The sequence below is a fragment of the Nerophis ophidion genome, linkage group LG14, assembly GCF_033978795.1.
Source record: "Nerophis ophidion isolate RoL-2023_Sa linkage group LG14, RoL_Noph_v1.0, whole genome shotgun sequence".
NCBI classification, from domain to species: Eukaryota; Metazoa; Chordata; class Actinopteri; order Syngnathiformes; family Syngnathidae; genus Nerophis; species Nerophis ophidion.
In genome coordinates this window covers 15515504-15529386 of record NC_084624.1, presented here as the reverse complement: position 1 = coordinate 15529386, position 13883 = coordinate 15515504, and the positions used below count along the sequence as shown (strand labels likewise).

The following is a 13883-nucleotide window of genomic DNA, read 5'->3' as shown; positions in this document are numbered from 1 at the left end:
CGCAGATAGGACGTCACTTCCCGTTACTTTGTGAGTCAGCAGTTATGTTCCAGTTACCATGGTTTTCTTTTTTTTTCTTTTTCTTTTTTTGTCATTTTTATTTCAATGACAATGTAATTCAAAACATTGCGTACAAAATAAAAATAAACATTGTCAATCAAGAGTACAGTATTTTATTTTGAAACCGCAAGGATCCGTACAAAGACCTGAATACTTAAAAAAAAAAACAAGTTGTTGTTGAAGAGCAACAATTAGATTAAAACAATGGTTTGATTTCATATCTCATTCAATAAAAATTAAAATCACCACTCAGTAAAACGAAAAAATGTACTACATCCATGCATCCATCCAAAGAGGGTGGTGTAAAAACAGTCGGGGTTTTTTTTTTTTTTTTTGATTGATTGATTGATTGATACTTTTATTAGTAGATTGCACAGTACAGTACATATTCCGTACAATTGACCACTAAATGGTAACACCCGAATAAGTTTTTCAACTTGTTTAAGTCGGGGTTCACGTTAATCAATTCAAAAGCGGAACCGGAAGTTGCTATTTAAAGACGAGACCACAGACTTTTTATTTCTTTCATTTTTTTTTTAATTGGGAAAAGTACACAAAAACTGGTACAGCGAATAACGCAAATATTTGTAAGATTCAATAAGAAGAGCAGAGATTAAAAAAAAAAGTAACAAATGGTGTTTATGGCTCATTAAAGGCCTACTGAAATGAGATTCCTATTTAAACGGGGATAGCAGGTCCATTCTATGTGTCATACTTGATCATTTCGCGATATTGCCATATTTTTGCTGAAAAGATTTAGTTGAGAACATCGACGATAAAGTTTGCAGCTTTTGGTGCTGATAAAAAAGCCTCACCTGTACCGGAAGTCACAGACAATGACGTCACAAGGGTGAGGGTGTCACGCCAAATGTCTTCCCCCCTACACAAACCTTCCCCCACCATTTACTTCCGGGGTCATGATTAATACAGACGTTTTGTTAACGCTATATTATAAAAATATAACGCTATATTATAAAAATACAGACGTTTTATTAACGCTATATTATAAAAAAAAAATTTAAAAACAATTTACAAACACAAGCTATGGGATGACGCATTTACTTCCGGGGTCACGTTTCCTCTTTTGTCATCTCATAACTTGTGTTTGTAAATTCTTTACAAAACGTCTGTATTTTTACTATATAGCGTCATATTTTTATTATATAGTGTTATATTTTTATAATATAGCGTTAAAAAAATGTCAGTATTAATCATGACCCCAGAGGTAAATGGGGGGGGGGTTTTGTAGAGAGAAGAAATTTGGCGTGACAAGGGCTCCTCCCGTCCTCACATTGTTTTTATTGGGAGCCTCCAGCAGCAAGAGGTATTTGGACCGGGAAAACGACAATTCCCCCATTAATTTGAGCGAGGGTGAAAGATTCGTGGATGATGATATTGATAGCGAAGGACTAGAAAAAAAAATTAAATAATAAAATAAAATAAAAAGTGACGGCTCCGGGCGGCGGCAGTGTGAGCGTTTCAGATGTAATTAGACACATTTACTAGGATAATTCTGGAAGATCCCTTATCTGCTTATTGTTTTAATAGTGTTTTAGTGAGATTATAAAGTCATACCTGAAAGTTGGATGGCTGCGGTGAACACGCAGTGTCTCAGAGAGAAGCCGAGGAGCCAAGATCACAGCTGCCTTTTTTGACAGCTAATGCAGGAGGACAAATAATCCAATGATGTCTCCGGTAAGATATATATCACAATATTCCCATCCAAAAACATGCTGGTTGACATAGAGAAACATTTTCGCTTTACCGCTCTGTGTTGAAGCTTCTCAACAAACAAAGAAACACCGGGTGAGTCTCGGTGCTAAAGACAGCTGCAATACACCGCTTTCCACCAACAGCATTGTTCTTTATAGTCTCCATTATTAATTGAACAAATTGCAAAAATTCAGCAACACAGATGTCCAAATTACTGTGTAATTAGGCGATGAAAAGAGACGACTTTTAGCCGTAACTGGTGCTGAGCTAATATTTCTGACAGTCCGTGACGTCACACATCATCATTCCGCGATGTTTTCAACAAGAAACTCGCGGGAAATTTAAAATTGCAATTTAGTAAACTAACAAGGCCGTATTGGCATGTGTTGCAATGTTGATATTTCATCATTGATTTATAAACTATCAGACTGCGTGGTCGGTAGTAGTGGGTTTCAGTAGGCCTTTAAAGGTCTGTGCAGCCACTTGGTGTCAACACCAATTTTAGCAAAAAAGTAAATATAAAGTAACATGATCAAATTATTTTTCAGTAAAATCAATTGCAAACATTGCTCCGTAATAAATGGCAAAAACAATACAAATGCTTAGTGATTCACTACTGGTTTTTGAAAATTAGCAAATTATGAATTTCCATCCTTTTATCCATTTTCTAGCGTTTGTCCCTACCAGGGTTGCGGGGGCGCTGGATCCTATAGCTGCATTTGGGCAGAAGTCGGGGTACAACCTGGACAAGTCAAATTAGAATTTGCATTTATTTAGCTCCACATTATTTTGAATTGGTAAAGGAAGTGAAATTTGATTAATTGCAATTCAGATTTTTTTTTATAGCCAAGTAACAGGCAAATAAATCCATCCATCCATCTATTTTTCACCGCTTATTCCCTTCGGGAAGGCGGGGTACACCCTGGACAAGTCGCCACCTCATCACAGAATAAATAAAAGTGTTGGTAAAATTAAAAACATCCATCCATCCATCGTTTTTCTACCGCTTATTCCCTTTTGGGGTTGCGGGGGGCGCTGGCGCCTATCTCAGCTACAATCGGGCGGAAGGCGGGGCACACCCTGGACAAGTCGCCACCTCATCGCAGAAATTAAAAACACTTCCTTCAATTTTCAATAGAATCAAGTCAAGCACTGTACACATTGCAGTATTTTTACAACATTTCCCACATTTTCACTACACGTCACATTAAATGATCCGTTTTAGAGAAGAGGCTTTTTATGCAAATGTGCATAGTGGGATCACCTCGAGAACATACATACAAAAAACGAAAGAGAAGATTATAAATGAAAATAAAAATGTGCTAGTTAAAATCAGAACGAAGAAAGCGTTATGGACGTTGATATTAATATGAATAAATTAATACTAGAATTAGATGGAAGCAAACATTCTGCTAGAGGAGAAGATAAATAAAGCTATGTCATGTTTCACAAACCACAAAGAGATATTGTAATTATTTTATAAGATATGGGAAGAAGAGAAGATGGCAAAATATTGTAAGAGTGCACTAATACTCCATCCATCCATCCATTTTATACTTCTTTTCCATTTTGGTGTCGCGGGGGGTGCTGGAGCCTATCTCAGCTGCATTCAGGCGGAAGGCGGTGTACAACCTGGACAAGTCGCCACCTCATCGCAGGACCAACACAGATAGACCTATTGCCCTAACATTTATTTAAGTAAGTGGGTGGAATAGGTTATTGTCAGGAGACAAAATGATATACTTGAAAGTCAGGGACTTCTGGCAACATATCAATGTGCTTTAAGGAAAGAACCATCAACAATGGACGCTGCAGTGAAAGTCCATCCATCCATCCATCTTTTTTCGCTTATCCGAAGTCGTGTCACGGGGACAGCAGCTTAAGCAGGGAAGGCCAAACTTTCCACTCCCCAGCCACTTCGTCCAGCTCTTCCCGGGGATCCCGAGGCGTTCCCAGGCCAGCCGGCAGACATAGTCTTCCCAACGTGTCCTGGGTCTTCCCCGTGGCCTCCTACCAGTCGGACATGCCCTAAACTCCTCTCTAACGGCTTTAGTTTGAGCTCCTCCCGGATGGCAGAGCTTCTCACCCTATCTCTAAAAGAGAGCCCCGCCACCTGCGGGCTGTGTGTCGGGCCCCACCTGGATTAGCTGCGCCCTTGGACGTGCTGGCCCCAGCCAGATTCGGTATTGTGAACGCAAGATCTCTGACAAACAAAACGTTTAACCTGAAGGATTTCTTTTTTTTTTTTAATGCATTCTAACTCGTAAATAAATGCGATCAAAAGTCCACTTACTTTGGAGCCTATAGTAGCATTCTATTCTGCCTATTAAGCGCTGAAAAACATCCAAACACCTCCATTAACGGTTTACAGTCTGTCTATCTGTGTTGGCCCTGCGATGAGGTGGCGACTTGTCCAGGGTGTACCCTGCCTTCCGCCCGATTGTAGCTGAGATAGGCGCCAGCGCCCCCCGCGACCCCGAAAGGGAATAAGCGGTAGAAAATGGATGGATGGATGGATTTCTTCACTTCCCGCGGACTTGACTTCCTCTGTGTGACGGAAACATGGCTGAGAGCCGGTGAGTCCGCCCCTTTTAATGAATTTCTGCCTCCTGAGTGTTCCTACTTTAATTCTCCTGGGTCGTCCGGCCGGAAAGGAGGAGGATTAGCAGTCGTTTTTAAAAATGACTTTAAATGCCGTCAGATCCGCCTGCAAACCTCCTTTTCAAGCTTCGAACTGTGCATGTTGAATTTCGCGAGATTTCGGGAGAAAATTTCTTCCGGCAGGTTTTTGGGAGGGAGAGGCCCTGATTTCCGGGAGTGTCACGGAAAATCCGGGAGGGTTGGCAAGTATGCTTTAAGTTGATGATTACTTCTATGTGTATAAATCTTTATTTACAAATGAATCACTTGTTTATTTTTCAACAAGTTTTTAGTTATTTTTATATCTTTTTTTCCAATTAGTTCAAGAAAGACCACTACAAATGAGTAATATGTTGCACTGTTATATAATTTAATAAATCAGAAACTGATGACGTTGTGCTGTACTTTACTTCTTTATCTTTTTTTTTCAACCAAAAATGCTTTGCTCTGATTAGGATGTACTTGAATTAAAAAACGTTCACAGGGGTTACATCACTGAAAAAAGTTTGAGAACCACTGGTATGGAGGAGAATACACCATGAATTGATTTACGTGGACCCCGAAGTAGAAAAACTTATTCGGGTGTTACCATTTAGTGATCAATTGTACGGAATATGTACTGTACTGTGCGATCTACTAATAAAAGTTGCAATCAATCAATTAAAAAACACAATGAGCACATGGGGATAGGTTGATAGGCAACACTAAATGGGCCCTAGTGTGTGAATGTGAGTGTGAATGTTGTCTGTCTATCTGTGTTGGCCCTGAGATGAGGTGGCGACTTGTCCAGGGTGTACACCGCCTTCCGCCTGATTGTAGCTGAGATAGGCACCAGCGCCCCCCGCGACCCCAGAGGGAATAAGCGGTAGAAAATGGATAGATGGTTGGATGGAACGAGCACATGCTCTATACTCCCGTACGGCAGATGGCGGTATGCAACTTCTAAGTTATGGCCGCGAGCCGCCAGAATACATGGAAGAGGGAGAAGGAGAAGGAGAAGAAGAAGAAGAAGACGCTGAAGGAACATAAGACCAAAATACTTCCGAGAGGATGTCAGCTGTCATGGAACATATTCACTGTTTCTAGCGCTGGGAGTGACCAAGGTAGACTTTCTTTCAAACAATAATACGTCAATGTTTAGTAATACATTTTCGCCTATAACTTGTCAGTCATCGTAGTATGATTAGGCTAACCACCAGCTAATGCTGCTAGCGTGTTTGGGTGGGCGTTTGTACGCAGCGCGATTACAAAGTCAACTATTATACATTTTATTATTTAAAGATGTCAATAATGGATTGACACCGCGAACTAATAATACATTTTTCAACTCAGCAACGCATCACAAGCACTCGTTTTTTCCGATAAGAAATTTCACAATTATGCAGCAATATTATATTTTTTAGAGATGTCCGATATCCATCCATCCATCCATTACCTTCCGCTTATCCGAGGTCGGGTCGCGGGGGCAGCAGCCTAAGCAGGGAAGCCCAGACTTCCCTATCTCCAGCCACTTCGTCTAGCTCTTCCCGGGGGATCCCGAGGCGTTCCCAGGCCAGCCGGGAGACATAGTCTTTCCAACGTGTCCTGGGTCTTCCCCGTGGCCTCCTACCAGCTGGACGTGCCCTAAACACATCCCTAGGGAGGCGTTCGGGTGGCATCCTGACCAGATGCCCGAACCACCTCATCTGGCTCCTCTCGATGTGGAGGAGCAGCGGCTTTACGTTGAGCTCCTCCCGGATGGCAGAGCTTCTCACCCTATCTCTAAGGGAGAGCCCCGCCACCCGGCGGAGGAAACTCATTTCGGCCGCTTGTACCCGTGATCTTATCCTTTCGGTCATGACCCAAAGCTCATGACCATAGGTGAGGATGGGAACGTAGATCGACCGGTAAATTGAGAGCTTTGCCTTCCGGCTCAGCTCCTTCTTCACCACAACGGATCGATACAACGTCCGCATTACTGAAGACGCCGCACCGATCCGCCTGTCGATCTCACGATCCACTCTTCCCCCACTCGTGAACAAGACTCCTAGGTACTTGAACTCCTCCACTTGGGGCAGGGTCTCCTCCCCAACCCGGAGATGGCATTCCACCCTTTTCCGGGCGAGAACCATGGACTCGGACTTGGAGGTGCTGATTCTCATTCCGGTCGCTTCACACTCGGCTGCGAACCGATCCAGTGAGAGCTGAAGATCCCGGCCAGATGAAGCCATCAGGACTACATCATCTGCAAAAAGCAGAGACCTAATCCCGTGGCCACCAAACCGGAACCCCTCAACGCCTTGACTGCGCCTAGAAATTCTGTCCATAAAAGTTATGAACAGAATCGGTGACAAAGGACAGCCTTGGCGGAGTCCAACCTTCACTGGAAACGTGTCCGACTTACTGCCAGCAATGCGGACCAAGCTCTGACACTGATCATACAGGGAGCGGACTGCCACAATAAGACATTCCGATACCCCATACTCTCTGAGCACTCCCCACAGGACTTCCCGAGGGACACGGTCGAATGCCTTCTCCAAGTCCACAAAGCACATGTAGACTGGTTGGGCAAACTCCCATGCACCCTCAAGAACCCTGCCGAGAGTGTAGAGCTGGTCCACAGTTCCACGACCAGGACGAAAACCACACTGTTCCTCCTGAATCCGAGGTTCGACTATCCGGCGAAGCCTCCTCTCCAGTACACCTGAATAAACCTTACCGGGAAGGCTGAGGAGTGTGATCCCACGATAGTTGGAACACACCCTCCGGTCCCCCTTCTTAAAGAGAGGAACCACCACCCCGGTCTGCCAATCCAGAGGTACCGCCCCCGATGTCCACGCGATGCTGCAGAGTCTTGTCAACCAAGACAGCCCCACAGCATCCAGAGCCTTAAGGAACTCCGGGCGGATCTCATCCACCCCCGGGGCCTTGCCGCCGAGGAGCTTTTTAACTACCTCAGCGACCTCAGCCCCAGAAATAGGAGAGTCCACTACAGATTCCCCAGGCACCGCTTCCTCAAAGAAAGACGTGTTGGTGGGATTGAGGAGGTCTTCGAAGTATTCCCTCCACCGATCCACAACATCCGCAGTCGAAGTCAGCAGAACACCATCCGCACCATACACGGTGTTGATAGTGCACTGCTTCCCCTTCCTGAGGCGCCGTATGGTGGTCCAGAATCGCTTCGAAGCCGTCCGGAAGTCGTTTTCCATGGCTTCCCCGAACTCTTCCCATGTCCGAGTTTTTGCCTCCGCGACCGCTAAAGCTGCACACCGCTTGGCCCGTCGGTACCCGTCCACTGCCTCCGGAGTCCTATGAGCCAAAAGAACCCGGTAGGACTCCTTCTTCAGCTTGACGGCATCCCTCACTGCTGGTGTCCACCAACGGGTTCTGGGATTACCGCCACGACAGGCACCAACAACCTTGCGGCCACAGCTCCAATCAGCCGCCTCGACAATAGAGGTTCGGAACATGGTCCACTCGGACTCAATGTCCCGCACCTCCCTCGTGACATGTTCAAAGTTCTCCCGGAGGTGTGAATTGAAACTCTCTCTGACAGGAGACTCTGCCAGACGTTCCCAGCAGACCCTCACAATGCGCTTGGGCCTGCCAGGTCTGTCCGGCATCCTCCCCCACCATCGCAGCCAACTCACCACCAGGTGGTGATCGGTAGAAAGCTCCGCCCCTCTCTTCACCCGAGTGTCCAAAACATGAGGCCGCAAATCCGATGACACAACTACAAAGTCGATCATGGAACTGCGGCCTAGGGTGTCCTGGTGCCAAGTGCACATATGGACACCCTTATGTTTGAACATGGTGTTTGTTATCGACAAACTGTGACGAGCACAAAAGTCCAATAACAAAACACCACTCGGGTTTAGATCCGGGCGACCATTCTTCCCAATCACGCCTCTCCAGGTTTCACTGTCGTTGCCAACATGAGCGTTGAAGTCTCCCAGTAGGACAAGGGAATCACCCGGAGGAGCACTTTCCAGTACTCCCTCGAGTGTACCCAAAAAGGGTGGGTATTCTGAACTGCTGTTTGGTGCGTAAGCACAAACAACAGTCAGGACCCGTCCCCCCACCCGAAGGCGAAGGGAAGCTACCCTCTCGTCCACTGGGTTGAACTCAAACGTACAGGCTTTGAGCCGGGGGGCAACCAGAATTGCCACCCCAGCCCGTCGCCTCTCACTGCCGGCAACGCCAGAGTGGAAGAGGGTCCAGTCCCTCTCGAGAGAACTGGTTCCAGAGCCCTTGCTGTGCGTCGAGGTGAGTCCGACTATATCCAGCCGGAACTTCTCTACCTCGCGCACTAGCTCAGGCTCCTTCCCCCCCAGTGAGGTGACGTTCCACGTCCCAAGAGCTAGCTTCTGTAGCCGAGGATCGGACCGCCAAGTGCCCTGCCTTCGGCTGCCGCCCAGCTCACAATGCACCCGACCTCTATGGCCCCTCCCATGAGTGGTGAGCCCATTGGAGGGATGACCCACGTTGCCTCTTCGGGCTGTGCCCGGCCGGGCCCCATGGGAACAGGCCCGACCACCAGGCGCTCGCCATCGTGCCCCAACTCCGGGCCTGGCTCCAGAGCGGGGCCCCGGTGACCCACGTCCGGGCGAGGGAAATCTGGGTTCATTTCGTTGTAATTCCATAGAAGTCTTTGAGCTGCTCTTTGTCTGATCACTCACCTAGGACCTGTTTGTCTTGGGAGACCCTACCAGGGGGCATGAAAACCCCCAGACAACATAGCTCCTAGGATCATTGGGACACGCAAACTCCTCTACCACGGTAAGGTAGCAGCTCAGAGAGGAGATGTCCGATAATGGCTTTTTTTTTGCCGATATCACGATATTGTCCAATTCTTAATTACCGATTCCGATATCAACCGATACCGATATATACAGTAGTGGAATTAACACTTTTATGTGCTTAATTTTGTTGTGATGCCCCGCTGGATGCAATAAACAATGCAACACGGTTTTCCAAAGATAAAAACAACTCATGTTATGGAAAAAAATGCCAACATAGCACTGCCATATTTATTATTGAAGTCACTAAGTGCATTATTTTTTTTAACATGCCTCACAACAGCAGCTTGGAATTTGGGACATGCTCTCCCTGAGTCGAGGTGGGGGGTTTTGTTGTAGCGGGGGTGTATATTGTAGCGTCCCGGAAGAGTTAGTGCTGCAAGGGTTTCCGCGTATTTGTTCTGTTGTGTTACGGTGTAGACGTTCTCCCGAAATGTGTTTGTCATTCTTGTTTGGTGTGGGTTCACAATGAGGCGCATATTTCTAACAGTGTTAAAGGCCTACTGAAACCCACTACTACCGACCACGCAGTCTGATAGTTTATATATTAATGATGAAATATTAACATTGCAATACATGCCAATACGGCCTTTCTGGTTTACTAAATTGCAATTTTAAATTATCCGCCAAGTGTCCTGTTGAAAACGTTGCGGTATGATGACGCGTGCGTTTGACGTCTCAGGTTGTAGCGGACATTATTTTCCAGCCCGATCCAATCTATAAGTAGTCTGCTTTAATCACATAATTACACAGTATTCTGGACATCTGTGTTGCTGAATCTTTTGCAATTTGTTCAATTAATAATGGAGAAGTCAAAGTAGAAAGATGGAGGCGGGGAGCTTTAGCCTTTAGCCACACAAACACACAGTGTTTCCTTGTTTAAAATTCCCGGAGGTGAAGCTTTACTATGGATCAGAGCGGTCAAGCGAACATGGATCCCGACCAAATGTCAACCGGCAGGTCTCGGTGAGATAATTGTGGTAAAAAGTAGCCTCTTACCGGAGATCAGCGGAACTTCTTTCGTGCTGCTGCTGCCGTGACTAATTCCCTCAGAGACTGGCGTCAACACACCCGTGGACACACCCCTCCGACTATCAGGTACTATATAATCTCACTAAAACACTAGCAACACAATAGAAAGATAAGGGGATTTCCCAGAATTATCCTAGTAAATGTGTCTAAAAACATCTGAATCGCTCACAATGCAATCGCCTTTTTTTTTTTTTACTTTTTCTAGTCTTTCGCTATCAATATCCTCAGCCACGAATCTTTCATCCTCGCTCAAATTAATGGGGAAATTGTCGTTTTCTCGGTCTGAATAGCTCTTTTTGTTGGAGGCTCCCATTATAAACAATGTGATGACGTGAGGAGCCCTCACCCTTATGACGTCATCATCTGCGACTTCCGGTAAAGGCGAGGCTTTTTTATTAGCGACCAAAAGTTGCAAACTTTATCGTCGATGTTCTCTACTAAATCCTTTCAGCAAAAATATGGCAATATCGCGAAATGATCAAGTATGACAGATGGAATGGACCTGATTGATGGCAACAAGTAATGCACAAAAACATGAAAATAGCAATGAACAAATTCAGAACCAGGAATATCTCTTAAGCAACTAAAACAATAATATATATTAAATAACATATATTTGGTTTTACATTGTATTGAAAAAACATTTGAAAATTAATTTTACCTTTGCAACCTCATTTTACTATTGGCTAAGTTTTATATTCATAAATGTAAGTTTCTCAATACCCGACCTGTTTTTTGTGCCTTTATAAAAGATTTAGAACTCTAGATTAAAACACTCTACCTCTAACAACAAAAAAGCTGTGAAAACGATGATGCTGTGTTCCAAATTTAAGTTATTTCTTGAGATTGAGTGAGCCTATGGCTTTGCACTTTGTTTATATATATATTTTTGTTGCATTCTATTTTAGTTACTTTGAAACAATCAGGTTACTCTTCAGTTACTCAGTACTTGAGTAGTTTTGTCACAACATACTTTTTACTTTTACTCAAGTAAATATTTGGGTGACTACTCCTTACTTTTACTTGAGTAATACATCTCTAAAGTAACAGTACTCTTACTTGAGTACAATTTCTGGCTACTCTACCCACCTCTGATTATCTGTATGTAATATTGGCTGAATTTCAGATAGTTGTTTGAGTGCCTTTTTGTTCCAGACCACAGCGAACATTACCTAGCTTGCCAGTGATTGTAATTAGTCGGCGCCCTTAAAGAGATTTTTGGGTGTGTTCGTTCACTTTTGTCTAAAAGCGCCAAATTTGGCACAGGTGTAGCTGAGGGCATACCTAATTGATTTGGCTAGGGCGCCCGTGCCGGTGACCTTTGGGGTCGCCACAGCGGCTGATCCAATATGGCCACCACCTGAACACGCTTTTGCCTTTACATTTGAACCAGATGAGCTACAAATCCAAACTTTGTGTCTGTTTTATGTTTTTTGACAATTAGAAATATGATTAATAAAAGTTAATCTTTTGATTGATTGATTGATACTTTTATTAGTAGATTGCACAGTTCAGTACATATTTCGTACAATTGACCACTAAATGGTAACACCCGAATAAGTTTTTCAACTTGACGGGGTCCACGTTAATCAATTCATGGTACAAATATATACTATCAGCCTAATACAGTCATCACACAGGTTAATCATCAGAGTATATACATTGAATTATTTACATTATTTACAATCCGGGGGGTGGGATGAGGAGCTTTGGTTGATATCAGTACTTCAGTCATCAACATTTGCATCAACAGAGAAATGGACCTTGAAACAGTGTAGGTCTGACTTTGTAGGATATGTACAGCGAGCAGTGAACATAGTGAGTTCAGATACCATAATAACAAGTATATACATTAGAAATACTTTTGATTATTTACATTAGGTTATTTACAATCCGGGGAGATGGGATATGAATGGGGAGGGTGTAAGTAAAGGGTGGATGTTGCTTGGAGGTGTTGTTTTTTAGCGGTTTTGAAGGAATATAGAGATGCACTTACTTTTACACCTGTTGGGAGTGCATTCCACATTGATGTTTATAGCGGTTTTGAAGGAATATAGAGATGAACTTACTTTTACACCTTTTGGGAGTGCATTCCACATTGATGTGGCATAGAAAGAGAATGAGTTAAGACCTTTGTTAGATTGGAATCTGGGTTTAACGTGGTTTGTGGAGCTCCACCTGGTGTTGTGGTTATGGTGGTCATTTGCGTTAAGGAAGTAGTTTGACATGTACTTCGGTATCAGGGAGGTGTAGCGGATTTTATAGACTAGGCTCAGTGCAAGTTGTTTTACTCTGTCCTCCACCCTGAGCCAGCCCACTTTGGAGAAGTGGGTTGGAGTGAGGTGTGATCTGGGGTGGAGGTCTAAAAGTAACCGGAGTAGCTTGTTCTGGGATGTTTGGAGTCTAGATTTGAGGGTTTTGGAGGTGCTGGGGTACCAGGAGGTGCAAGCGTAATCGAAAAAGGGTTGAACGAGAGTTCCCGCTAGAATCTTCAAGGTGCTTTTGTTGACCAGAGAGGAGATTCTGTAGAGGAATCTCGTTCTTTGGTTGACCTTTTTGATTACCTTAGTTGCCATTTTATCACAGGAAAGATTAGCCTATAGAATGGAACCTAGGTAAGTGATCTCATCTTTCCTGGTGATAACAATCTCACCCACTTTTATAGTGAAGTCACTGACTATCTTAAGGTTGATATGGGACCCAAATAGGATGGATTTCGTTTTACCTACGTGTATGGATAGCTTGTTGTCAGCGAGCCAGGTGCAAATATTAAGGAGTTCGGCACTGAGGATTTGTTCCACCTGTGACTTGTCCTTGCCGGATACCAGCAGGGCCGAGTCATCCGCAAACAGGAACAATTCACAGTCGCATGCTGATGGCATATACTTACTGACTCGGGGGACTCCACAGCTTACTGAGAGGGGAGGGGACACGGTGCCGTTCACCTCTACCACTTATTTCCTCCCCTCCAAATAAGATTGCATCCAGCTTGATGAGGTTTTATAGAAACCTATTGCTCTGAGCTTATCCAACAGTATAGTGTGGTTAACTGTGTCAAAGGCCTTCTGAAAGTCCAGCATGACTATGCCGCAGTATTTCCCGCGTCCACCTCATGTTTGATGTGGTCGGTCAGATAGAGAAGGCATGTGTCAGTGGAGTGGTTAGTTCTGAAGCCGGATTGGAATTTGTACATGAGTTTATTAGTAGCAAGGTATCTATCGACCTGTTCATAAACTATTTTTGCATTACTTTCGAAATGGAACTGAGAAATCTTTATGATTGGGTGTGTCTGGACACCTAATTAGCATATTTCCAAGATGGCGGCTATGTAAAAATTAGGTCTACCTTAACTTTTGATACTTTTGGCAAACTATTTTAGGTTTTTTGAGCATCAGAAAAATAGTAGAATGATCTGATTTAAGATCATTTATTTATTAGAGCACTTTAATTTCCATATTAACAACATAGCCATTATCTACCAAAATGTATTGCATATATATTTCAACACATATAGAATGTAAAGCTACAGATATATTTCATTGTAACATTAGTAAAAGTAGAAAAATTCAGTGTTAGCCCCCTTCCTCCTGCAATATAAGTTTCTGTTTCAACTGAAACAGAAACCTAAAAGTAGAGAAAGTCAGTGTCGTTGCCCTTTAA

General features: G+C 44.0%; 1 protein-coding gene across 1 annotated transcript in view; it reads left to right on the top strand.

Annotated features, from left to right (window-relative positions):
* The first annotated feature begins 5381 nt into the window (after positions 1-5381).
* Positions 5382-13883, top strand: part of LOC133568187 (zinc finger protein 276-like) — a 57101-nt gene continuing 48599 nt past the window's right edge. The window contains exon 1 of the mRNA XM_061919941.1: positions 5382-5516. The gene's annotated coding sequence lies outside the window, so the exon portion shown is untranslated. The remainder of the gene's footprint in view (positions 5517-13883) is intronic.